General features: G+C 44.5%; 1 long non-coding RNA gene across 1 annotated transcript; it reads right to left on the bottom strand.

Annotated features, from left to right (window-relative positions):
* Positions 1-16,923, bottom strand: LOC118173493. The gene is made up of 5 exons (XR_004754235.1): positions 16,098-16,923; positions 15,073-16,067; positions 8,697-8,787; positions 7,932-8,088; positions 1-296 (listed from the first exon to the last, which is right to left on the bottom strand). It is a non-coding gene; the product is annotated as an uncharacterized LOC118173493 (long non-coding RNA).
* Between the last annotated feature and the right edge of the window lie 10,965 nt (positions 16,924-27,888).

Below are 27,888 nucleotides of genomic sequence, written 5' to 3'. Positions count from 1 at the left end.
AGAGGTACACAAAACACATTTTGGAAGGTATGCTGCGTATAACTAATTACCTGCTTAAAACAGTTATTTAAATAAGAGCTTGCAAAAACTAAGACATTTTCACAAACTTCCATATATGTAAAATTACAAACCTAAAGCCAAGCTATCCCAGCATCAGACCCTGCCAGCAGAAGTAACAGGCTCCTTGTGAAGATGTCATCCCTGAAGCAGAGGCAGAAGGAGAAGCGAGTCCCACGTCAGGCTGAAAGGCACTTATCTGACACACGTGGAGCAGCAGATACCTTGGGAGACTTCACCTGTGGGGGAAAGCACACCTCCTGCTCAGAGGTTTGGTGTATTTCACCAGAGGGCCGTTATCAACCACTTCTTTGCTGCTTAATTCTATCGGAAACACAGCGTAGAGCTTTCACTGCGCAGGTCGAACAGGAGCGGCGAGATCCCTGCCAGATCCCCCTGTGCGCCTAACTTGCAGGTCGTGGATTCAGTTCAATAATTATGCATATTAATCCTGCTAACAAAAGATGAAAAACTGGTGTAGATATTTGCAGGACCAGAACACAGTGGTTAATTTTCTTGTAAATATTCCAGAAAAATAAATCAAACACAGGACTCTACATCCTGTTAAGGAAACATCATTTGCACCGTACAACAACTCGCTATTTCTTACTGAGCCTCACTCACACGTAATAAATCCAAACTTTGATGTGTTGCTTAATTTTAGCAACTTTTTCTCTTGACCCAGATACAAACATGCTTTTACTATTGGGAAATGAAATGTTCACACAGCAGTACAAGTTTCCCCATCACTTATTTTTTGAATTAGGAGAGTTTTTCTCCTTTAATTACCTACACTGACAGTGTTCTGCATTATCTGTAAATTCAGAAGTTTTCTTATATATCTCGTCTGCTTTCTCTGTTAACTTAGGTTATAACTCTGACTGAATCAAATTGAAATTTTTAAAACATAGAAATGGTGGCTCAAGGTTGGCATTAGTAGACAAGAATAGATCCTTTTTTATATAAGATTTTTTATTAAAAGCAATTTAGTTTAAAGAAACAGAAAATTAAATTAAAAGAGCGATGTTGGAATGTATGTTCATTTCAGACAGTTCATTTAATTGGAGGGACAGCTGATGAGCAAGAAACAGGCTGGTCTGGAGCCCCGCAACATGGGCTCGATTCCTAGCTCTGCCACAGACATGAAAAAAAAAAAATCGGAATCCTGGACAAACACCATTATTTGTTTTTGTTGTTTAATTCATTAACAACTTTCATTCTCTTCAACGAAGAAAAATTAAAAATGGGATTTTGGAAAAGAGAGGAACAAGTGAAAGACAGGGAAAACGATGACAGCCCTTAAGGTGGAAAAACATCCTGGGGTGGATATTCCCTCAGGTTGGAATTCAATTATTTCACCCACTGAATAAGTTTGCTTGTTCCCAGTTTACACGATCTGATTTCTTTATGTATTACTGGGCCTAAGTTTAATTTTATTTTATTTTTTCAGGGAAATAGGTGGAGAACAAAATGTGCCCCTTCCAGTGGGGTGGATGGGTGGCCCCTAGCTCAGTCTCCCCATGGACTGTGACCAAAAAGCCAGCACGGAGCAGGTTAGGCTGGTGGCCAGCATCCCTGCTTTCAATACCAAGACAAAATAAATAAAATAAAATAAAATAAAATCCCCAGCCCTCTTAGGTTTCTTCTTGCATTTTCTTCTCAGCTTTTCCATTTACACCTTGGTATTCCAACAGTAAGTACACCACATGAGGAAGTCCCCCATCAACAGTGGAAGCATGCGAGCGTTGCTGGTTTTGGCAGGGCAGGCTTTAAGCCTGAAGCTGCAGAAGCCCTGCAGCCCGTAGTGGTTGCGGCTGCACAGCCCCAGCGACACAGGGCTGGGCACTGCCGACCACCTCAGGGGGACAGGCAACCACATGGGTTTTACTTGAGGTTTCTTTTTTTACCTTTTTTTTAACCGAGACATTAATTCCACACATGGATAGGATTCAAACCCATAGAACATCAACTTCCCATCAAAGGAATGTTTTATAGGTGGCAAGATTAAGATGTGTTGAACATTAAAGCTACATCATTGGAAATCACAGTAACTGCTAACAATCTCCTTGAAACAGAGCAAATTGCCTTTAGTTTTTACTGCCAGAAAGGAGAATGTCCATTTCCCAAATATGAATTTTTACTATCATTTTATCTCTCTCTCCGTGTTTATGAAGCAAAAGTTATGAAGGCATTTCAAACATAAATTAGTTGAAACTTCTCCTTCCTAATTCCCACCAGAAGTAAGCTCAAATTCTCTAGATCAAAGTATTTTGGAGTTCATTTTCCATGCCTACACCAATACAATTATGATATTTTTCACATCTAAGGAGCAGAGTCTGGAAATTGGGGGGGAGTGGGGGGGGGGGGGGGGAGGGGGAAATACCATTACTACAACCCTTGAAGGAACAAACTTGCTTCACCCCACCCATGCCTTTGATGTCCAGGTCCCTGACGTTGGTTTCTCAGCAGCATCTCACAAGTTTAGGTAACTGCTTTGCTTGGCCATTCCTGGTCCAGCCCCATCCATGTTGGCACTCTGTGCCCTGCACCCAGCATCTTGTGCAAGTCCACCAGAAACAGCACCATGAAGCAACAAATATCACCCAGCAAAAGCACAACAGCTGGAAAGCCAGTAGCTAAACAAGCCAGGTTTAGCAGCTGCATTACTTAAAATTATTTAATTGACATTGAGTGGCTGTATCATTTAAGTCTTCGCAACATAAGCAAAAAATGACTTGAATCAAATGGATACGACAAAATCAATTAATCATAAAAGTATACATTTAATGTCAGACCTAACCACTTTAGGACAATGGTTCCATTTTTACTGTGTCACAACAGGTTTTTCATTTTATGGGTGCAGTTCTCATTCAAGAGCTGTAATTTCTTATTTGGTTCACCCTGCGAGAAGTCTTTGCCTTCTGCTGAAATATATACTTAGAAAAGCATTCACAGAAAGGTTACAACCAACAATGAAAACAACCATCCTAAAACCACCATCAATTTGGGGCATTTCCATCAATCCTGTTCCCACCGCTGCTCCCGTTGGTGCTCAGGGTGTTAAATGATTTCTCACTTTCATTCTCAATCTGAAACTGCACAAAATTCTCACATTTAGCAACTGCTGGAAGCAATGCAGAGAAAGCTGAAAAGCTCCTGGGTCTTTGTAAGAGGCAGGGAGTGTTTTGCCTAAAATGGACCTGTTTCAGTCAGCATACTTCATATGAATTGAGTTTTAAAACTTGAGCCGAGCTTCCTGCTCGCAGTTACTGGCCTGTCACGCCATATGTCACAGTGCCATTTGGGTCCCCCGAGATACGGGTTCAGTTCCAGGTCTTCTGCAGTTTTCCTGGGTAGGGCCCTGGGAAGCGACCTCACTCCCTGCTAGCGCAGTTCATCTTCTGTAAGGGAATGGCATACCTGCTAATTCACTTTGCTCCAAGACACTTAGAGCCATAGCAGTAAAACCTGTGAACATACGAGAAAGAGAAAAGCTTGTAAATATGATTCAAAACCAATCTGGAGTTACTAAAATGCAATTGAATTCAGCTTCCTCTTCCTCCACTTACCCTCAGTGATGTTTCCCCAGAGCTGCTCTCCTGAGCCATGCATGCAGGCACCCGAACCCAGCCTGCTCGCCTCCCAGGTCAGCAAGCTGAGCCTTGCATTGGGATTAAACTATGAAGATGCAGTCCCTACACGCTTCGTGTTCATGAAATGACTGAGCTAGGAACGTCTCCAATACTGGAACATGAAGAAGAGGAAGAAGAGGAAGCCTTCCTGCCGGAGCAATGGGGATGCTGGCAGAAGGTCAGCATCAGGAGGTCTGGCAAAGTGGTCATGCCGCGATGGTGCAGTGCTACCAGGTGTGGTGGCTCAGGTTTGTTGTTTACAGTCTTTGGTCCCCATGGAACCGCAAGGCTGCTGATAAAGACTCGGTTACTGAATGGCATCACCACTGCTTCATAATGTCAAGGCAACAGAATTCACAGAAGACATATCCTTTCAAACTAGTGAGTTTCTGCTCAAGAAGAAAATTGGCTGGTGAAGGTGGCAGTGCTGAGCACAGACTGTCATAGTTTGATGTAGTGAGACGTGTTACAGAGCATACACCGTGAACAGCTGACTTTTTACAACAGCTGCATCTTCCAGGTACCTTTCATAGAGGTGACTTTTGGAGGAGACACTTCCATGGGAGCAGAAGTTCTGGTGGCAGTGGCTGCAGACCCGACGGTGTCCCGGTGCAGACGCCTGCCTTGTCACAGCGCCAGGAGCCGGAGCCTTGCTGCACGCAGGAGGGGCAACACGATCAGCTCTCAGCCACAGCCGAAATGCAGAGTCTCACCCGCAGTACATCAGACTGTGTGGAGGCCTCATTCAAAAACAGCCCTAATATTCAGAATTTAGAAACACCATCTGTTAGAGACTTGGTTAAGTAAAAATATCTCATTACTGAATGTAGATCTTGGAGAGAGATCACTTTCTTCCCTTGTACGTCTGATTATACCTAACTGGACAGTCACAAATAGTTGTTGCCTGGTATTTCGGAAACATTTCCAAAGGTTTCTAACATGAGACACATTCCTAACCCATAGCAAAAGAATTAACTGTATTATTAATATGAAATTGGTAGTAGCCCAGGACACTTGAATTATGTTGCTGAGAGGTGTCTTTTTACTGGCTTTGTTTCTCCTGGTAAATAACAATTCCCCTAATTACAGATATAAATCTGCTGAGGTACGAATGCACAGCTGAAAGTGATGAAAATGTTTAATAAAGTATGTCCCAGAAACAGAGAACGCCATTAGATTGAGCACGTTGACCACGGGTTGTTTGGATATGCTGAGAGAACCACACACCCTCAGGATGGCAACGGTTCTATCACGTGATAAATGGAAAGGGGGAAAAACCACTTGGTCTGGTAATTATAATTGTTCCGAAATATCCAAGCGACTGATGAGGCATAAAAATCCTTTTTAGCTGTACACGTTCTTATGGCTTCTTACAACAGGGAAGAGCATATTTTATACACACCTTGCTTATAAACAGCAGACCTTTAATGATTTTGTTTTTCAAGTTAAGTTTTATGAAGACTCAGTTATCTTTTGTGGTCTGAGTTTACCTCTATGATTCAAACTTTTATCACAGATCTCTACAGAACAGAACTGGGAACAGCTCAGAACTGTAGTTTATTTTTAAAATTAAAACAAAAAGCACAGTTTTTAAAATTCCATACTCACTCAACTATTTTACAAATCCTTTTAATTAAGATTGATTATTCTAACTGTAGACTTACCATATTTCACCAGCACAACTTCTCACATCACAGACCTCCCCAGCCCACCGACTCCAATAAAAAGACCGACAAAGACGGCAAAAGGACCTGGAGTGTCTGCATTTGTCCCCAGTGACTGTAAGCTGTGGAATGCACAATGACCTTCCGGACCTCCAGATAAAACATAAGATAGCTCAGTGCAATGCACAGGTTGGGTTTCATAACTCGTAATTATTCAGCACTACTGCAAGTCCATCCCCAAATACCCATCCCACTGGCAGGTACCTGCTTCCCACTGGGTCCCGGAGGAGACCCGACGAGCTCGGCCTCCCTGCCCGTGTTGGGAGGCAGCACAGAGGCTCCTTCCCCAGTGGCCAGCTCACCGCCTTTCGCCACCACTACAGCGATGGAGCTCAGCACTGAAATTGCTCCTTTTGAATACCAACAAAGATTTTCATGTCACGCCAGGGGTGGTTACACCTCTCTACTGCTGCTTCTTTACTTTAGCATTATTAGCATAAAGTGTGTTCCTAACTATATGCCCCCTTCAGAGGGATCTTTGACATAACATTTTCAAAATGTTGTCCAAACAACAAAATCGATATTCTGGGTGTGATAGCAAGCTTTCCATCACTAAAAGCATTTCCCATGCTGTGTTTTTCCAGAGCATGTATACACCAAGTACTTTTGGGAGCCCCCGGGATGTTCCCGGGCAGCGGGTATGGAATTGCCCATGGCAGCGCTGCTGCTGGGACCCGGGCATGGCCGAGCCAGGGCCCGGTGTGGGCTTGGGGCCACCTTCACCCCTCGTTCAGCCTGCCTGTGGCAGAATCGTCCTCACCACGTGCCTCAGCTTTGATTTGAAGTCAAAGTGCAGGGACAGCACGCTTTTCCTTTGGATAAAGAAAGATCTCACGAGTTGAATTTTCTTGAAAATCATTCTTCTAATTTGCATCCTGAGAGGCAACCAGTCACAAGAGACTTCTTAGTCCAGATTTCAGCATGAGGCGATGTCAGAGAATGACGCTGAGGAACACACAGGTAGCTGCTGTATCTAGCTGTGCTAGCGCAGACCTCTGCTTAACTGCGCATCCACAATAAAGCCCACCAGCAAGCATTAAAAAACAAAACAAAAACAAGAAACAATCGTGAAGCACAGGGGTTGCAATTTTAAAATCAATTCTCTGGATTGGGTGCCACCAAAGATTAAACCAATAAAAGGTTTTTTATGAGGAAACTTGTATGGGAGAGGAACAAATCCACTGAAGAAGCTCGAGCTGGCGTGCGGTCCTGAATTAATAGCTTAATGTAATTCAGTTCTTGCCGGTTGCCTGGAAACTAACTTGGAAAAAAAAAAAGTGAAAGCACAAACCATAATGGGTGTAGAGGGCTTAATAGGGAATTATTGATGCCAACAAACTGTTAGACAGTCTGATGTATTTCTAACAAAATCACTCAAAACGCTTCCTTTATTATTATATGGTATTCTGAATAACAAGGTTCAAGGCCAAAGAAGATAAAACATTGCGTCGCGCTGCTGGTTAGTGCAGACAGAAGAGGCTGACGTGCTGGTATTTGCCATCATACCTACGGCAGGCCGGCCCTTCTCTTCACCACTGCTGCTTTTCTCGCTCTCTTTTTTTTTTTTTTTTTTTTTTTTTTTAACTTTTAGCATAATGTAATTGATGTCTCTAATGGTAAAAGCAACAAAGCACTTGTGCATTTCTCACCAAGTCGGCTGGCTGGAATTAGCCCTGTGGGTCTGTTCAAACGCAGGGCTGAGTTTATTAATTTCAGCCTCAAACAAAAACTATTTTCTGAGGCAGGCACAGCTGTTTGTCAGCACCGGTTTGGGGAATATTTGGGTGAATCCTCATACTTGTGTCCATCGACCAAACAATAAAAGACCCTGACGAGTGCCCACAGGGCCCCCCCAAGGCAGCACCAGCAGCGGCAGCACCCTGGCATGGGGACCCCCAGCACCCAGCCCTAACATACCAGAGACCATCCACAGACACCCAAATAAACCAACTCTGTGCTTCAAAGACAAACCCTGGCAGGTTTTCAGGGGGTAAGAACGATCATATGTTAGAAACAGCTTTGGAAACAGATTCTCTCTCTTCCTCCCCATCTAACATGCAAGTGTACAAGAGATGCATAACGTGAATCGTAATACAGAACATATTGTAATATATAACAGCACAAAACTAATTTTAAGCCTGCTACTGATTTATCTGTTATGTCGAGATATTCAATAGTTACCTCAAGAGCATTTTAAATAGTCACTAAATAAAGCAAATCATTATTTCTTACTAAAAATGGAGACTTTAAATGATCCAGTTACTGGAAAACCAACAAACTGTAATTTCTTTTGAAATTTCACAGTTCCCTTTCCCCACTGTAAGCAATCTACAGTAATAAAGTATAAACACAGAGATCAAATGTCACAATGTAAATGCTTAACGACTTATAAATGGTACATTAAATCCCTACAACCTCAGATAAGACAAACAAAATCACAAAACATTTTCATTGCAACTCCTTACAAACTATGGCTATAAATGGAAGACACAAGAGCTAACTTATTTTCTAATCTTACCCCATTATCCACAATTTATATTTTCCAAGTCTCTCTTTTATGGGTCCTTGTGTCAGCAAAAGGGAAAGGTGAGGCCATTTCTGTCTTCACTCATTAGAGGTCTTCATGTATATTCCGGGAAGGATGGAGGGGAGTACGCAGGTTTCAGGCTTAGAAGCTGAAAAATATTTTCAGAACAGACTGCTCTCCAAACTAGTCTATTAAATGGCTATCTAGCAATGCTTTTTTTTCTGAGCAAGCACTGTAAACCTGACCCTGGAAACCCCGGTGCCCGCGCCCAGTCCCAAGACGACAAGGCGATAGCTGATGCAGCCGTGTTGCTGCCAGATACCTCATTTAGGCTCTCGATGTACGGCCTTAATGACAGTGCTGTAGCTGTCAGTGGAAGCAATGGCTATATATTCTCCCATAGGTATTTTTATCAAAACAAACTCTACAGCTTCATGATACTGCCTTCACAATAGAATCGAGGCATCCACACATGTCCCCAGGCCACAAGACAGAGCGGTGAGGAAGCCCACAACCGCTCGGGGGCCACGGGACCTGGCACCAAGCACAGAGCCCACAGGACCGTGGCCCATGGATATCCTGCAAAAGTTCCAGCTCCCCAAAAACGTGGCACCTAAGGCAGCCATATGCTGGGAATCATTAGCGATTGCCTTATTTAAAGTGGGTTTCACTAAAGCAAGCATGGAGAACCTTGACATAAATCACAACCATTTGAAACGTCTATGTATTATTTCGCTGTCAAGCGAGGCTTCGTACAGATGGCGTGGTGAAGTCAGACAGCTCGGGAGTGTCAGGGCTGTTTTATTCTGCTTCACAGTTGTTGTTTTTTAAATCAGAAGAGGGTGATCTGAAAAACAGAAATGACTTGATGTTATCATCTGAAGCCCTATTGAAACACTGGCAGTCACCAGACTCGGATGTGACCTCTAAGCTGGCCCAAATGGTCTGGGAAGTCCTTGAGGTGGGACCGCTGAGCACAAACATGGATGCTCAGATGCTATTTCTGTGCGCTCATTTCCCCAGCTGTAACCACACTGTAGCTTCTGGAAGTATATATGATCAGCCTGAAGCTATTATGCCAGCAAACTACAGCTCAAGACAAGTCTCATCAGAACCTTTTAATGTAAATTGCTGTCTCCTTATTGACGGCTGTGGAACTGAGCTGATTTATTGAAGTTCAGGAACTGCCTCTTAGTTTATAAACTTTTTACAGTGGATGTAATGAAAGGGATTCATAAGCCCTTTCTTCTGGAAGGAGGAATATGTCCTCCTGAAGTTCAAAAATGTCAAGTTTTGCTTTATTTTTTTTTATTATTATTATTTTTAATAGCTGCTGGAATAAGTCATTCATAGATTGCTACTCTGTACATTAATTCATATATTACAGATATTTGTAGCCAAAGCAGAAAGTCCTAAAATCTAGAGCTTTTAATGGGAACATTGGCAGTTCCTTTATTATATCAAATGCAAGCAGTGGTGTTAAAAATTCAGGTATCAAAAACTATCAGCATATGATAAATGGATGGTGAGCTGCTCATGTCACACCACTTATTAAGTTGGTACCATAAATTATTACACTGTAAAAATCAATGCTTATTTCAATCTTTCTCTCTTTCCATATTGCTTCAGCTGTTTTCTAGAATTCATTTAAAACCTGAAAGAAGAAACAAAAAAGCAAAACTGAAAATGTGAAACAGGAAAATTCATTTTCTTCATGCTGAATTGCCCTCCACCATCGGAACAAAAGAAGGCGTTACAATTAACAGAACCCGCCAGGCCCTGAGCTGGGGACCGATCAGCCCCTGGTGGCTGGGGCAGGCCGGAGCCACAGCTGGACACCTCCTGCTGGACACCTCCTCGGCCATCAGCCTGAGAGGGTGCTAAAGCTGTCAGAAGCTGCCCACTTGGCAGCAGAGGAATGAAGAAAGTAGATTTGGGACTTGCAGCGAGCTCTCTGAGGTGGGTGGGCGGCCCAGCCCTCCAGCACCCCAGCTTGCACAGGCCTGGCCGGAGGTTTCCCTGCTCACAGACCTGGGAAGGGCTGCCCTGCCTGGGGCCTCTTCCCCTTTCTTTGGTGAAGAAGAGGCACCTGGAGGCCCCACCAAGGCCTGTGTCCTCAGCACACAGCCTGTCACACTGCCAGGGACAGCCCAGGCCCGCCATACCCGCGCTGCGGGGAGGCTGCATAGGCCCGTGTAGGCCCAGCTTACGGCCCCTCAGCGTGGGCTTCACATGTGGTGGAAGCAGCCCACCGAGTGTGTTGCAGGGCTTGACTCCCTGCACAGTCACAGCATTAGCTTTCTGCAGTCAACACTTAATTCTTTTTTTTCTGTATCCTTTATCCTTCTAACAGTAGAGATGAATTACTGCAACTTATCACATTAAAACACACTGCAAACCTTTCCAGCATTCACCTAAACTTCAGCATCAAGTCTTGAAGAGTGACTTCATAACTACAGCTTTTGCTATCTGCATGCACAGCACTGGCGATTTGGGTGTTTGAAACACCTACCCCACCCCAAGAAAAAATATCTGTTGTCTGTGGCACTTCCCAATGGCAGCAGTAGCATCCACAGGTACCATACACTGCTGTTGGTAGGAGGTTTACTGACGTGGGACGAGATCTTCACTTGTATGAAATTGTGCTTTAAGCACATTTAGTTTCTCAAAACACTCTCTAGCTGCAAGTAATTGGTGCAGCTAACTTCTAGCTGGAAGAGCAAGAGCAGCAAAGGCAGCAGCTGATTGCTGAGGGAAAACAACGCCGCATTGCTGTTTGCATTGCACCATGATGCTTGTGATCAACAGCGTACTGCACCCATCTTTTGGAAAAGACATCACGTGCACACTTAGCAGCAGTGTGACAAACTCCTTTAGCGGTTAAGCACAACAAGAGAAATAGGTTTTCTATGTTTTATACTCATCAGAGTGTAAAAATAATGTCCTACGTGACTTGTTTCTGCAAGTTTGATTTCAGCGTGCACTAAGCACAAGATGCACACCAGCAGTGATTTCCCTGCTTTGTTTTGGCTGCAGTCCTCCTAAGACACGAGTACTTGGCCCTTCATCTGCCCCTGCACAGCAGCTGACCACTTGCAGTGCCATTCTGCATTCCCTGAAAGAGGAGGATTTATCAAATGCTACAAAAAATATATGAGCTGGTAAAACTCCCTTCTTCCGTGATGACCACAAGACCTGAATTTATTGCTAGCATGTCAGAGATTTCACAAAGAGCAGCAACAAAGAGCACATTATCTTTACCTCTGAGTTTGCAGTACATCTCATCTTCTATGAGATTTTATGATAGATGGATTCAAAGGGAAAAAGCAACAGGCCTCAGAAGCTTTTATGGCTTTTCTTACCTCATCTGTATTTGCAAAACACCTCAAGCTGGACCACGCACTGCCTCTGTTTTTATGCTTGTTTTTACAGTGGGGTCCACTGTTTGCTATAAATAATAGAACTGAAAAACAGAAAGTTATCAATAAGCCCTATATGGCTAAAAGCTGTAAGACATATTTCCAGTGCTCACACGGTGAGCGAGTGGGATGTTCTGATGCAGATGGGGGTGCCATTGATTTTCCTGATGGCCAGCTACAAAACTCTCTCCAATTCTTAGCCATTTTTTCTTGCATATAAGACATACATTAAAATCCTTGCTTGCACAACCAAGAAGGGTGCTTAATAGGACCCAACGGAACAACAAAATCTTTATGTAAATACTGTGCATTACGGTAATAATGGGATGTCACCTTTTGGATGGATAATTTCTTCATGAAATAAATCTTTCCATATGAAATTCCTTCATTCCCCAACAAACATAGTTAGAAAAATGTATTTTAACCACAAAGCAACAAAATGAACACAACCAAGCCCCCCAGCAGACAAAGGAAAGCAGCAGAACTGCTCCCACCAGCACGCAGGGTGCCTGCCTCCTCCCGACAGCAGCTTCAGCAGCTGGCCCTAAGTGCTTTCCCAGGCACTCACCTGCATCAGCAGCATTATACCACTTTGCTTTGTGGCAAAAAATCTGTGAAATTACACCAAAAGAATGTATTTTTTCCCTTCTGATGTTTAATGTATTGCAACGTATCACCGGGCCCTAGAGGTCAAACACCTGTGTGCTTCTCACCCCGTGACCACCAGAGCAGCTCCCCCAGCCAAGCGGCCGCTGACCGTTTTGCAGAGGATCCTTCGAGAGAAGTGAACTCGTTCATCTAGCAGGGGGAAGGTGCTGAATTCCACCTGAGTGCAAAACATGATCTTTATTCCACACTCTACCCTATTACCTCCAATTTATATCATCTTCCTTGTTTTACATAAGCAGCAGTCTGCAGTGTAAATCAGACCCAGCATGGCTACTTGCTATGGAGAGTTACTCTTCATTGCGGAGCTTTTGACGTGAAAAAATATCTTTGCATTAAAATCAAAAGAACAATCTCTGAGGAGTGTCTTAGCACTCAGACTATCATAACAACAAGGCATGGTAATAAATGAAAAATCATGCCATTTCTTTCTCTGTGCAGTTGGAGAGGTTTATCTAATTAAACCGATTATTCTATTATATCAATACGAAGCTAAGGGGTTTTTGTGTGCTTTTTTTTCTTAAAAAAATATAAAATGGAAAACCCCAATCTAATCCAACTCGCCACTCAGATTCCTCGCCCACCACGGCGTATTTCCCTGGGCAGCAGGGCAGCTGTCCCAGGCTGCGGCGTTGGCAGCACCCAGCGGCGTGGCAGGTTGACCCACTGCAGCCCTCTGCAGCCAGCGCCCACCCGCAGCACGACGCCCAGCCATGCCTGCCCTGGCCTCAAGGAACAAAGCCAGTTTCACTTTTACTTTGGGGAAAAGGCAGGTGGATGGAGGTGAAAGGAGAGTCAGACTCCAGGCTTGTTCTGTCCAGTTTTTGTTCAGTGAGGTGTGGAAGTCTAAAGCGACGCGCTTGCTTCACCTATGGCAAAGCATCCTTCAGAAACAGGCAGCACCACAGCGCAAACGTGGTAAACACCAGAGTGTCCATCAGTGTTTCAGATAAGCTCACTTTCATTCAGATAATCTTCCTTCTACCAATTTTCATAATAGAATTTAGTTGCAAAAACCGTGACTACAAGGCTGTATCGCTATACCTAGTCCCTTCATTTAAACAAATATTGGGTTCTGTACTCTTAAGCAGTTGATGCTTGTACTGAAATTAAAGTTAAAAAAATTTTGAAAAATTACAGCCTCGATGATTGCAGCTGACAGGATAACAGTAGCGTTACTGCTTCTGCTGTCAAAGGACGGCCAAAAGTAATGCACTTGAACTGTGGAAAAGCTCTCCATGTGATCAAGGCTCAGTCTCAATCCATGCTTATCACTCTACGCATGCACACACACCCCTGAATTAGTTTCACTGCAAATTATTCCTAGGCAATGATTACAGAGAACTCTTCCCTTCAAAGCACGCTTACTAAAGATCAGAGCTTACTTGCAGGAAGGGAGGTCCCGTGTCCAAGCAATGCTCGGAAAGGGAGATCATTTGCAGGAAAATTATTATTTAAATAGGGTTTTCAGATTGCATTGGCAACTTCAGTTCTGCTTTCACTGTTTCCTAACTCAGTCTCTTCTCGTGTACCCAGCGCTGTCCCCACAGGTGCCCTTGGCTCGTAGGGCTCTCTCCTTTCAGGCAGCTTCCCCGCGCATTGTGGGGCAATGGAAAGGAGCTGAGCAGGGGGTGCTTGCAGGAACTCCTTCGCTGGGATAAGTTGGGACTGGGAACCTGGAAAGTTTCCCCCCTTCTCAGCTGGCTGCTCGGTGTCACCGCCTGGGCGCCCCTTCCCATCCTGTGGAGCCTGGGAACAAAATTGACTTCTTTACTATAATTTGTGAGTTCAGATAGCATGTGGAGAATGAGAGGGAAATCTCCCATGGATGTTTCCTGCGTCAGGCAGGCAGATGAGGGCAGAAATCCCTGATAGAGCAGGCGAGATGATGAGCTGCCTCCTTCAGCTCTGAAAATCACTGCTGCCAGACAGCAAAGTGTGCCCAGGACAGGAGAAGGCAAGAGAGATAGGGCAGACACCTCAGCAAATGTCAGAGAAAATGAATGATCAATTTCTGCTGCAAAGGCTTTTCCATAGGTCATTTTCATGTACTCCAAACAAAACTTTCTTACAAAATTTCATTTTCTTACATATTACTTTCTTACAAATTACACTTTTCAGTGTGTCCCTATAAGTTTGTCTCAGCTACTTATTTCATATTACAGATATTATATTTTAAAAATATTTTTTATATTCATATTATTTTAAATAAAATCAAAAACTTTTAATTTTCTTATTGTTCTGACCTTTAAGTCTCAGATCACTGAGCTTTTCTAGCAAAGCCAATGATTTGCCCATGCTGCACAATGGCAAATCTGACTGCAAACTAATATTTGTGACATCTATTTATAGCAGAAGCAAAATCCCCACAGGAAGCTGGTAAATCCCCTTCTCTGTATTCAAATATTAGGGGCCAGAATATCACATTTCCTATGAAGGAATAAGGCTTCATTATCTGATCCCGGTGATTGATGTTATTCCCAAGTAATCTTTCAGATAAATGATTCCTTCCCATCTCATTTACATAACTATTTTATCACAGTGTGAATTAGTTCTTCACACTTCTGCATAGTTATGTCTCAAACATGATTTTTTTTTTTTTTTTTACTGAGTAATAGAAACATCTATCAAATAAAAACGATCTCTGAACATCATAGAAGACAACTAGTGCTAAATAATCTCCTAATAAGCCTCATATTGATTCTCTTTAAGCAATTAAAATGTTCAGGTTTTTCCATCAGTTCCTTCACAATGTGAATACAGACAAGAAAATCCAGACCATGCAGAAGGACCAAGCAGAAGGTAGGGCACACCTTGCAGGGCACCACAGAGAAAAGCAGCGACTGGTTTTATCCAGGTAGAATACCATACAGATGTAAAATCTGAATGCATAAAAACCACCTTGCACTTTCAGCATCAGCAGTAAATTCCTAAAACTTCCCATTTTTCTATCAAATACCTTCAAAATAAATATAGAAACAAACAAACAAACAAAAAGAACTTTAGAAGTAGATTTTGGTGAATTTGGAGATGAGAAAACCCATTACCTTCAAAGTAACCTGTTTTTCCTTGGATTATTTCCTTCACCTCTAATCTGAAGATGGTTTGAAAATGGGCTAAGGCCAAGATCACACTGGTCCTGACGATGTGCCAGAGCGAAGGCCTCAATCTCCGGAGGGTCTTTTCCAGACACCTTTATGCCTGTGACAAGAGTCGTGATAAATACAGTTGTTCAGGGGTCTGCAAATCTCACAGCGGGTGAAGCTTGTAACTGAAAACACAGTAGGGTTTTGTTGACATGAATAGTTGCAGTGAGCCACAAAGCTCTCACAATTCACCTGTGGCACATGTTTAAGACTCTTTTTTTCAACAAAGTACTTCAATTTCTTCAAAATAAAAATAAATATACTTAATGCCTAACCTTGAAGAAGGACAGAACATGAGAACGGAGGAAAAACTAGGTATACAAGATAATGATACTTATTCAACTTCAAGTATTTCAATATTGTTTTTAATTTAAAATCATTGTTGCTAAAAAGGTTTTCATGTCTTCAGATTGTCCAAATGCATGACATATATACATATATAAATTAATTCAGAATGATTTTAATTTAAAAAGTGTTCATACGTCACATTTTAAATGAGTACCTCATGCTATTATTTAGCTAGCAGCTGTCAGCAGCAAAGTGTGGAGAAAAGAGCAGCGAGGTACAAAATCCAAGAGCCAGAAGAAAGTCCATTTTCACTTAATTCTTCATTTTTCAGAGATCTCCACGCAGCCCCACACCTGTGAGATCAGAGGGGGCCACAGCCCGCGTGCTGCTGGCTGGCAGCGCTCGGTGCCGGGCTGCCAGGGCTCGGATGATTCACATTTTCCTCTGCGACAGCCAGCACTCGGCCCAGAAGATGTGTCAGCAACACCCCCTCAGCGCCAGGCTCCGGCAGGCTGCCTCCTCTCGGCTCCTGGCTCCCCGGATCCCTGCTGGGGGGTGTCGGGGCCATGTGGGGCTGGGCCCGGCTGCAGAAGGAGCCAGGGAGAAGCCTGGGCAGGGAACCTCTGAAATATGATTACCCACCATTAACAATATCAATTTCAGGTGTTTCTAAATATTTGATGGTGACAACGGAAGGCAGTTGAGGACCGTGGGCAGTCATAAAGGAGAAGCAATCTCCGTGCACTTTTACCTCTCCTCTTTAACAAACAAAACTCTCCCATTAACTGACTCCACAAGCACCAGGGGAACGTCCCCGTTGGGACGGGGAATGCCAGCAGCCTGGCTTGGGCTGGGGTCACGATGCCTTTGGGAGCAGCACACGCAGAAGACGGCGAGGCCCGCGGTGCTCGGGTATTCCCGCTCCGCTTGCAGGCCTCGTTGCCATGGCGCCGAGCCGCCCAGCCCCGGCTCCGCTGCCTGCACACACGCAAGCTGGAATTTCGTCTTTTCCGCACAAACACATGCACAATTACTTCGTTATTTGACAGAGGAGATCGGCATTACTCCGTGCTCGCTACACATCGACTTATTTCGGTGTGATCGTGCTCTGGACACGCATGCTGCCAGCTGAGCGGTGTTCTGCATAATTCGTGTCTCTGTATATTCCATGTAGTCTTACATAAAGGCATGGCAATCACTGAGATGTAAAATATATATATATATATATAAAGGTAAAGATGTAGCCATGGAATCATTAGCAGTACAAAGCAGAGCCAGAAAGATTAACTGATCCCCAACGAGATGACTTTGTTCCTTGCAACAGCACAACATTACAGAACTTGGTGTCAGGACTGCTGTAACTCTGGGAGTTCAGTGGGAATACATCTCTCCTAGACTTGTCTTTGCTGGCAAACAGCACTGAGCATTAAGGATATATTCATTTACATTCCTTTCAAGCTGATGCCAAAGTATCCTTTTCATAACATTAAAAAAAAAAAAAAAGATGAAATTTGCATAAACTATATGAAATTGCCACCTCTTACAAACTAACGATTCTGCTGAAACTGAGCACGTTTCCCTCCTCCTGGCATCTGTGTCAGAGCTGGCCAGAGGCGCCTGGCATGCCTTCGCCCCCCGCCGCTGACTTCCCTTACAGCACTCTGCAGCTCTGCGGCTGCAGGGAGCTCCCTGGGTGCTGCTGCCTGGCAGGCAGAGCTCGGCCTCGAGGCCCTTCTGCAGGTTCATCCTCCACACAGCCCTGAGCACTGAGCAAAGCCACCTCTGCGTGCCCGGTGGGGAGAAGGAGCCCCCCACCCCTGGGCTGCCACAGCTTGAGGCTGCTCAGCACCCCGCACTCACAGCACTCCTGGAGCCTGGCTGATTTACATTTGTTTTTAATCCATATTTTGGAGTTACAAGGACTGTCTGGCGACAGGAGAGGCTTGGATTCAAGTGATTTCTCCTCCTCCTCTGCTTGTTTTGCGTCAGCATTTACACCTAGATCTCCTACTTCAGGGCTGCAAAGCACCGAGGGACAACCACAATGAGCCCAGGGCCAGCTGCCTCCACCTGCCCCCATTGCATCCCTGAGGCTGAAGCCCTGTGCTGAGCTAGCCACTGGCAACAGCCACTTGGACAGGGCTGCCGACAGCGCTCTGCGAGCCAGAAGCCTTCCCCTACCTACAGAAGCCGTCGTTCCCATGCTTTGAACCAAAGACAAGCAGTTTCATAAAGCAAAGATGTGTAGGTGGAAGCAGCCAGGAGAGACGCACACCGACATACCCTGTCCATCCCGAATGAAACTCCAGGCAGAGTAAGGCACGGACCCAGCCACAGCGTCAGACCCCTCCTGCCTCCGCAGGCGTCGGGTTAACACATGCTGCACCCAATTTCGCTTTGTGTGCAAGACTTTATTTTCACTTAACACATGGCAGGGAGCTCCTGGACAGCCCTACCTGCTCAAATCAGACCAATTCCAGAAGAAAACCCATTCCTGGCCCTTGCACGAAAGCCCAAGAGATGGTTAGATGTAAATCCAGGCCAGCCCTTCCTCTTCAAACCATGCACAAGCCAGGAAGCAGATCAAGCAGCGCCTCTCCACCCCGCAGGCGGCTGGGCTCTTTTCTCTCTCAGCCTTTATGTGGAGCCAAAAACTCCTACGGAAACATTTTTATATCTCAAGACTCCTTGAGAATAACCTAAGTGCTACACTCTCGCTGCCAAATTTAATGCCTTTGTGGAGCCTGTTGGCTGGGCTAAAGGCTTGTCAGCCTTTCCAAGGGGTGGGTGCTCCTCGGGGCACCCCCGCATGGCACAGCCGGCCCCAGGTGCTGAGCCCCCCAATACCCCTCCTGCCATCACAGAGAACAGTCGGCTCCCCGCAGGACGGGCACCTGCAAACAGCACCCTGCTGCTCCTGCAGTGCCAGGTGGACCAGGGAGCAAGGGTGAGAGGACAGAGCCTGATCTCTCTGCATGCTTTGGAATGAAAAAGCTCTCCCATTAAAAAAAAAAAAAAAGTGAGGAGAGAGAGAAAGCAGCAGAGCACCCAGAGTAAATTAAAGAAACAAAATTAGAAACAATCTGTGTTTCAAAATGTGGTCAACAGAATGCATCACCATGACAATTCTTGCTAGAAGCAACAAGGGATGCTTCCTGGCAGAGCTGGAGCGGTGCTCCTTTGGTCCTGGAGCACCATCAAAATGCAATTTACAGCAACAAACAAAAAATAATCTGCTGTGGTGTTTTGTTGATTTTTATTCTTAAAGTGTGAAAACTGTACAGGAGGAACATGACCTTGCACTGACTTCTGTGAAACTCCTGATCCTAGTTTTAGTGACAGAAAATCAGAGATGTCTTTAGCATTTCTCTTAGTGGCTACACTACAGACAAAGCTAAAATAAAGATCGAAGATTTATACCACATATAAAATGAAATTGAGAGAGATTCTCATATTAAAGCACACAGAGGTGGGTTTAAATAATAGAAATGGTTCTTAAAAAAAGGATTAAAATAGCTAAGCAGGGAAAAAAATAAGAATATTAATTCATTTTAAAGGTCATCAACCAGTCAAAAATGTGGAATACGCAGCAACAAGTTACAGCCCAGCCAATACTCACACACTTCTGCAGAGGGGCTTGCTGGGCAAAGTGCCCTTGCACGGTGAGCACCTCTCAGCATGGCTGGAGCCTCCGCCCTCATCCTTCTTCGGCTTCAGCTTCCTTCCGTCCCAGCCGCCTGCAAGAGCAGAAGTGGAGGCAATTTTAAGGATGGTTCCTTAAAGTGAGCAAAACTTTGCATTCACAAGATTGGACTTCACATCCCAGCAGCCCTTGCTGGTTCGTGGTATAAAAATCTACAGCCAACAAAAATGGATTATTTTAATTTTGGGCAGCTGAGACATAGCAGCTCTCCTTGCAAATGAAGGAGTGAGAGTGTTTGGGTGTACCGTGATGGGGTGGAGGGTCAGTGGAAAAGCAAGAAAATCAGGGTGGAATCCAGTACCCAGAGAGAAAGCCAGGAAACCTGCCTGAAATGAAATAAAAGATAGGAGCATATTGATGACAAATAAAAAACATCTGCGGCTGTCTGAGGCAGGGGAAAAACAGAGCTCATCTATAGCTTGCAAACACAACTCACGTCCTGGTGCTCAGCCCTGCCCTGTGGCCTGAGCGCTCACCTGGCCCAGGGAGGTCAGGCGCTGGGGAGAAATTCCTTCCCCCGGGCACACAAACCAGCACGGGTCTGGCCGAAGGGTGCGCATGGCACACGTGTGTGGTAGGCATCGACCTTGAGCTGGAGAAACAGTATAATAAAAGTTTTCCCTTTTAAAAGAAAAAACACAGCTTTGGGCTGATCTAATAGCTTCGTAACTATCCGTCATTTCAGCAAATTGTCTTAAATTTGTTTTTAGAACAGCTTAAATAACATTTTTTTTTTTTTGTCAAAATACTTTTTATCAAGTATTTCATTCTGAATGCTGTTCTACGTTAAAAATAGTAAATTATTTACCAACTAAAATGAAAATACCTAACGTGGGGTCAAATTGAGTATTTTGCAGATTCTAAGGTGGAAGGAAAGTTTTTAATCACTTTTTTGTTTTAAACAAAGCTTTACTTGTTTCCCTGGGCAATTCAGAATTGCCAGGAAATAAAGGAAAGATATCACCCACAGCGAGGTACCATATAAGTAAATTATAACACAGAACACTGCAAAACTCCATTACAGTCCCATTCCTTTGTCAGAGGCAGACCTGCCTGGTTAGAGCAGTGCTTGTATATCTAAATAATACCTAATTCGCAGAGAAAGCGTGCTGGCAGGGAAATAAAAGCTAGCCGTACACAAACAAGACAATCAAATACCGTCAGAAGGCAGTCTATTCCTGCAACTGGAAAGAAGTGGGAAAAGAAAATGCATAGAACACTTACAATTCACAGCAGAACTATTTTTTCTTTAACGACAAAGCGTCCCTCCTTGTGCAATGGGACGTGAGGAAGGGGACGGGGAAGAGGAGTGCAGCGGGTGCCCCGCTGCTGGTGGGGAGCGCCCCGCGCTTTGGTGCTGCTCCTGTTGCTTGAGTGGCAGCTCTGGTCTTGTCGAGGAGAAGACGTAGTGCCTGTGCTGTGTGAAAACAAGCCGATTTGAACTAACATTCTGAATCCTCTCGGAACTTACTTTTCCATAGCAATGCCTCCTAAAATCATAAAACCTTCAGAGTGCGTCTTATCAGAGTTAAAGTGTATAAAAGAGGAATAAATGATATCATTGCACATTGGCTTTTATTTCCCCAGCAATACTTGAGATGCTTTGCTGCTCCTTTACATGAAAAGGCAACTGGAATCAAACTGATTCCCAGGCATCACCGCAGGATCTGTCTCACTCCAGCATTACCTCTGGACCCATCTCACTCCAGCATCACCCGTAACGAAGCGCTGTGCATTTCTGCACCACCTCCCGTGCCAAATTACCCCAAACTGCTTTGTGTGCTTGATCCTCCATGTCCTCAATTGGAGATGACAGCAAGGGAAATTGAGGCATCCAGAGCCACGCGAGGCACGGATTTGTCACTCCTATCTGAACACACTTCTCTCAAGCACAAAAAGAAAAAAAAGTCTTTCCCACGAACGCCACAATGAAAATAACTGCAGGGGATGCTGAAGTGGGAAACAAGAAGGTTTGTGCGCCATGAGGAGCTGGCACCTGCCTCAAGTGGGGCTGACAGGCGGCTCAGCCCTGCTGGAACTCAGCGCATGCGTGGGGCTCGGGCATCCATCCAGCCCCACAGCTTCACGCTGCGTGACTCATGTCTCCCAGCCGAGTGGTACAGGCACGGCCGCACTCAAAAAAAAAAAACAACCAACCAAAACAAAAACCACAACCAAAGACGCTGCTTAGTGATGCACAGCACCCTGCTAAATCGGGCAGCACACTTCCCAGGCAGCGCCGGGCTGGCACCCCGCAAAGGGGAGCCCCGGCTGGGCGAGGCGCCTTGGTCAGCCACGGGAGTGACAAAGTGCTGAAATTCCCCTGCGCCCCGTGTCACGGCGCATCAGTCAGAGAGGGAGCACAGCTCTCCTCCGCGCATCCTTCCAGCTATATTTATTTGGGAGAAGAGAGAAAAACATGCTCCTGTCACATTTTGGAATAAAAGACGTGAATTTTATGCAGAGCACCAGATGACTGCACGCAAGCCTGCAGAGATAGCAATGCAGACAGTGACACCTCCAGTCTCTTGGCTGCCTGGAGAAGGCGGTGGCAGCGTGGGCGGGCTGCCCGGGGGTCCCACAGGGCCGGGGGGCTGCAGCACGCCCCTGGGCCAGCCCAGCCACAGGGACCACGCTGGGAGCACCACGAGCGTAGGGAACCACAGGCAGGCCGCATCCCGGGCTGCGTTCGGATGAGCTGGCAAAACATTCTGGGGAGAGCAGAAATATGGGGATATTTCAGAACAGTTTTGTTTTACAGGAATTTTAATCCTATGAAATCGAAACTGAGGCATCTGTTCCAATTCTTACTGAACGGTAGTTAAAATAGTCGTACTTCAAAGTATTTTGCAAAGATACTCGGCCTTTCAGCTGAAACCATGCATCGGATATTATAAAATGCAAAGAGCAACCCTCTTCAAATAAATGAGACCTTAGCTGCAGGAAGGTTTTAGCTTCTCTAAACCTCATTTGTAAGCAGGGGTAAAATGGTAGAGTAAATGGAAGATCTTGATAGCTTCATGTCAGAAAAGACATGAACCATGGCACAGCAATGTCAGCGAGACTAAAATGAGCTGTTAAAGTACCTGGAATGAAACAACACAGGGTTTCCAAAGTGACAGCTCAAAAAAAAAAAAAAGAAGAAAAAAAAAGGATAATGGGTCAAGAATGATGAAATCTGTGCCTTGTTTCTGCTCTGCACTAGGACTTCTTTAAAATTTTTAGTCGGAACATATTAAATTGCCTCCAAATTAAAGTGTCAAGGTAAAACTCAGCCAGTGTTGTCCAACAGCTCGGTAAAACCGTTTGCAGCGAAGGAAACAAGAAAACAAACCTCATGCTGATTTTTCCGGGGGCACCTGAACCCGAAGAACACGCCTCTAAACAGAGGCACTGCAACAGCATAAATATGATAAAAACAGGCCCTGAAACAACAGCGCATAAGAAAGCTTTAAGTGCCTGTCAAAAGATTTTAAATAAGATTTTTGGAGCTAAAACATGATTTAGCTTTTCCAATATCGTATAAAACTAAAAAAAAAAAAAAAAAAGTGAGTTTTCTATTGACCTTCAGGAGAAAAATATTCCTGGTAGCTGATCGCCGACGAGGGTGGCAGAGAACAAGCAGTTCCAGCTCCTGTCATTATTGAGCAAATGACTTTTTCAACAATTTTTTCCACTACTTCATGGAATGGCTTAGCCCGATTTAATAGTTTCCAGTTCAGTAACTAAAAAAGCAGAAGGGTCTTCATTTTTCAAGGGTGAGGAGGACAAACAACAAAACAGAAGCGTTGCTGCTGTCAGGGCGCCGTAACCCCTGCCTGGCACAAAGCGCCCTCATCACGCGCGGGGCGCCCACCCCGGCCTTTCCAAGGGCTTTGGGATGGAGACAGGGAGCTCGGCACCGCCGTCAGTGCCTCCAGTGAATGACTGTGGGGAGGAGGAGAGCTGATTTTTCCTTCTGACCCCAAAATGAGGTCCCTCAAAAAGATAAATCCAGCCGCGGGTTGCTTATTTCTCAGGAGATTCACACAAGTGGTGGGTCACCTGCATCACACACGGCAGCCTGCCACCCGAAGGGCCCCTGCCTCTCCCAGGGGATGGCAGGGCCTTTTGGAAAGCTTACCAATTAAAACAAGAGCTCTTCCTTGGATCACAGGCTCCGAGTGGAATCAGTAGATTCTACGGTTTCATCACGCTGCCCTTTAGCTCATCCTCTGCCTTTTTACTCTTCGGTTTACATATCAGAAAACATCCCGATGTATTGAAGCATGCATGCTTGCATTGCCGAGTCTGTCCTTCCCATCACCAATGAGAGACCTCAAACTCTTTACTCACTGAACTGGAAGTTAGATTTGTTTTGAGTGACTGCTTGAAGCAACGGATAAGAAGGGGAAAAAAAATATCTTATTTATAAACTGCTTTTAGCTGGTGTCAGCTATCAAGATTGTGTTATTTGCTTACATCATTTAGGTTTGAAGGCATATTTTCTCTGTTATGACTATGTTTTGAAAATTCCTTGGCATTTTAATTGGCTTCGCATTTCGATTCTCTTGTCAAAAAAACAGACTTGCTTAAAAATCACAAACCTCAGGAAGGAGGAAGATTCTCCCAGCCTCCTGAAGGCTGCTCACTTTCTGCACAAGTTCACAGTCCATCGGCTGCAATTATTACAAAACCTTCAGCCCTGGTGCTACATTCACAACAAGAACCTCAGGAAGATCCAGCCATCCTGAGCTGTGATCGACCTGTAACAATCTGCTCGTGGGTGTCTGACTCAGGGAGTCCAGACCAAGCTTTTCATTTTTTACTTTCCAATTAAAGAGCTACAAAGAAAGAGCCAGAAAAAGCCGCACCTGGCTGGAGATCTGCAGAGCTGTGAAGGCTTTTTGTGGAAGCTGCAGTGTAAAACAGCAACACTGGGCTCTGGCTCCTCCTTCTCAGCACTGTCAGGACCCAACGATGAGGATTGCTCCCCCTTGGAGCTGGGCTACAAGGAGAAAAAAGCGGAGGTCGTGGTGGAGCAGGACGTGCTGGAGCTGCCAAGGACCAGCGCACGCTATCCTACCAGCTCCAACTTCCAGCCCCAAGCCCAGAGCAGCACCCTGCAGCTGAGGCTCCTGCTTTTCGGGTCCAAAGAGTTTAGATAAATTCAAGATTTCTGCTAAATTTCAGTCCCTTTGCATTATATACCTAACTCAGTGTGCATTCCTATTGCATTCCAGTACCTTAGCCAGACTAAAATTACTAGGACCTGGCAAAGCTCATCCACTTTCAGACACATCAGGAGAAAATGAGGAAGGTTGGGATTTTTCCTACTGGCAGAGAACAGCTTGCTTGCTACCGTAAGCTGTAGGTTAATGCCTCTGCATGAAGATGCAATGTGAACGGCCAGTTCCAACTAAGATTCAGTTTCAAGTTGCTTGAAAACTGAAAAGAAGGTCAGCACGCCCAGTCAGGTTCCCCTGCGCTTAGCTTTTATTTAGCTTTGCTAATTGGAGCTTTCTTCATTTCCTCTGTCTCTAGTGTGAGAGCACAAATGAAGTTGCAACAGAGAAATTTTATGTTATAATGTTCTTCATCTTATTACCTAAATTACAATACCATGAATGAAACCAAACCAGAAATCTCTATCGACCTGTATCTCTGTAACTAGAAATGTAGATTTTTTTTCAAGCCCTTACGTGTTTACATGTAGCTGGAGTAATTTGGAAGTCTGTTTATTAGCTGTCCAATATCATTGAAAAGGATTTTTCATGTGCCTTTGAGGTCACATACTTATAAAGGTGAATCTTGCTGCAGGAGCTGTTTGAAAAGGCTCAAGGACGGAGAGCAATTACTTGTAGGCTTGGGACCAATAACGGGAAATCCACAGAGAACTCTAAAGACCTAAGAAATAATCTCAACAACGTACTAAGAATAGCACAAGTCAGGAGAGGAGAACTTTAAAAAAAAAAAAAAAAACGTTAATGCGATTTGAACAAATTGCATATTATTAGATTGCAAAACCAGTAATCTCAACAATTTCCCTTAAGGCCACTTGCGTGCTCCTGCCCAGCGGTCCTAGTGCGCTGTGGGCTCTGCAGAGGGGCTGCTGCTGCCTTAGGCCCTGTGCGAGCGGCCTGAGCAACACCCATCACTAGGAGATGAAAACTGATTACATTTTCTCCGTTGACTTAATGTGTAGGTATTTCAGTGCATAGCCTGAGCTCCAGCATTTAAAAATTCAGCAAGCGTTTCATCAGCCAGAGCAGTGAGAACAGTGACGGAGTCGGAGAGGTCAGGGTAAGAAGCATGGGGCAATTAACCAGATATTATCCTGTAACTACACTAGTAATAAAGGAGGTCCAAAAAAAGGAGTGGGAAAGCCATTAACCAAGTAAGCTGAGTGTTTAATGAGCTTTCTTTGCTTCAATCTTCATGAAGAAGGCCATCTGAGAGCAGATGGTCGGCACAATAATACTGTAACAAAGAGGGAAGATTGTAATCTCATAAAAAGGGAACAGCAAGAGTGCCTGGCTAATTTAGATGTTTTCAAATTGGTTATGCTGATGAGCTTTATCTTTGCATAGTTAAGGAACTGTCTGAAGCTGTATCAGAATCTTAACTATTCTTGGGGAAGTCTGAAGAGGGAAAGACAACAAGAGGCAACCTTGCCTTTACGAACGAGGGGCTGGCATTGCTTTACGTGTCTGTTCGGTCAGCAGCCATCCAGCGAAATACTCCATCATTCCACAAAGCAACAAGATACCAGAGGCCCGTGGGATGCGAAGGAGACAGAGCCTGCCTTAAGCCTTTGCTGTTAGCATGGCTCTAGGTGAAGCCTGAGCAGGCGGTGAAGCTTGCTAGAAGACCATTCATTTCCAGAAAACAGCTCTACTTAAAGGGTGAATCAAGCACAATCTCAGAGACCTGCCTTGAGCTCAGCGTTATTAGTTTTTTCATTAATGACTTGGAAGACAGAAGTAAGAATACACATAGGAGATTTACTGATAACACTGTGCAGGGAGGGACTGCAAACATACATGAGGACAAAAGTAAAATTCAAACAGGTCTTGACAAATTGAAGAAATCTTAAAAAAAAAAAAAAGTTATTTAGCAAAGACAATGCAAAATACTGTACTTAGGTAGAAATAACCAATTTTACAATTACAGGCTGGGGAACTGTGCAGGCCGCAGAGCAATAGCTGCTCTGAAAGATTGTCGTTCTGGGATGGGTAAACTGGTAAATTGAAGTGTGGCTATCAAAATATGGGAAATAATCCTTCCAGTACATTCACTCCTAATAAGACATTGGAAAAAATACATTGTTTTACATGTTATATGTTAGTAAAGTTGTGGATGAAATGAAGAGAACCAAAAGGGTACCAGAAGGGAGATAAGAAGCCTAGGAAACGTCTCCAAGATGAAGAACTGAACAAAGTTGGACTGAGGAGAGAACTTACAGACTTAAAATATACAAAAAAATAACAGTAAAACTGAAAGGAATGATCTGTTCTTAGGGTTTTGCCCTATCAGCCATGAACTAGGTGATGAAGATTCAGGGTAAATATTAGGAAAGCCTGCCAAAGAGCAAGGACTGGGCTGCCCGACCTCCTGGCAAGACACTTACCAAAAAAGTCTGTGAGTACTAAATGAAAAATTCAGGAAGGTCAATTAAACAGTTCGTGGATATTTAATAAATCGGAAGATGAGAAAAATAATCAAATAAATTACTTGTTACAAATTATCACTCAATTTTACCTGCAGTTCATTACTGACTCAGATTAATGAATGCTGAAAAGATATTACTCACATATGAATATTCAGACTTTCCTACCTGATTGCAAATTTTCAAATGAAAAATGCAGTATGTCAATTCCTGATGAATTTTTTAATAGACTCAAATGCCCTCGGAGTAGGCCTATCATTTAAAGAGACCACACTGGTATACCAGGCTATGGAAAATTTCCCTGCTGAAAATACAGGACAGCATACAATTGTTAGCGTGGGGGAATTAACTTGGGAACACTGAGCTCAGCCTGGCATGGGGAAATGTGTGCGTTTCTCCACAGCGCTCACCACACTTCAGCTGCTTTATGTTATAAATAGTGATAACTGTGAAAAGACCTAACCCTCCCCTCAGTGTTTTGTGGGCTTATTTTATTCATTTTCACCTTCAGTAAAGGAGCATTTGCCAGGGAAAATGCTTTTGTACTTAGCAAAAAATAAAATCTGTGAATCACCAGGGAAGCTGGGTGGGAAAGGTCACCAACTGCCTTCTCTATAGCAGCAGACATTTATTTTATAGTTGTAGGACCTGAACTCATTCATGTGATCACCCACCTTTAGATTTTAATAGACAGGATTTGGTGAAGGTGAGAATCTTATGTTTCTTCAGGGAGAAGCAGAACGGAGGTGACAAACAGCGTGCTGCTGCACACCTCGCCGCCTTGCACAGACACCGCGAGGAGAGTTTGTTCTCTCTGCTCGGCTCGGGACGAGGACAAAAGCAGGATGTCAGGAGGAAGAACTGCAGGGTCGAGGTGTGCCCCTCGCCAGCTGAGCAAGGGGGGCCAGGGACTGAATGTGGCCACGGCTGCTGAGGAGCTGCCTCCGCTGCATCCCTGGCAGGGCTTCGGGAGAAGCCCCTCAGCGACAGGCTGCTCTGCAGAGCTCATCCAAACCTCTCAGGGGCAAAAGCATCCCGGTAGGAAATGTAGCACCCTGAGAGGCCCCGAGAGACTGGC

This window comes from Oxyura jamaicensis, chromosome 12 (genome assembly GCF_011077185.1).
Source record: "Oxyura jamaicensis isolate SHBP4307 breed ruddy duck chromosome 12, BPBGC_Ojam_1.0, whole genome shotgun sequence".
Taxonomy (NCBI): Eukaryota; Metazoa; Chordata; class Aves; order Anseriformes; family Anatidae; genus Oxyura; species Oxyura jamaicensis.
This window is presented reverse-complemented; position numbering and strand designations above follow the sequence as displayed.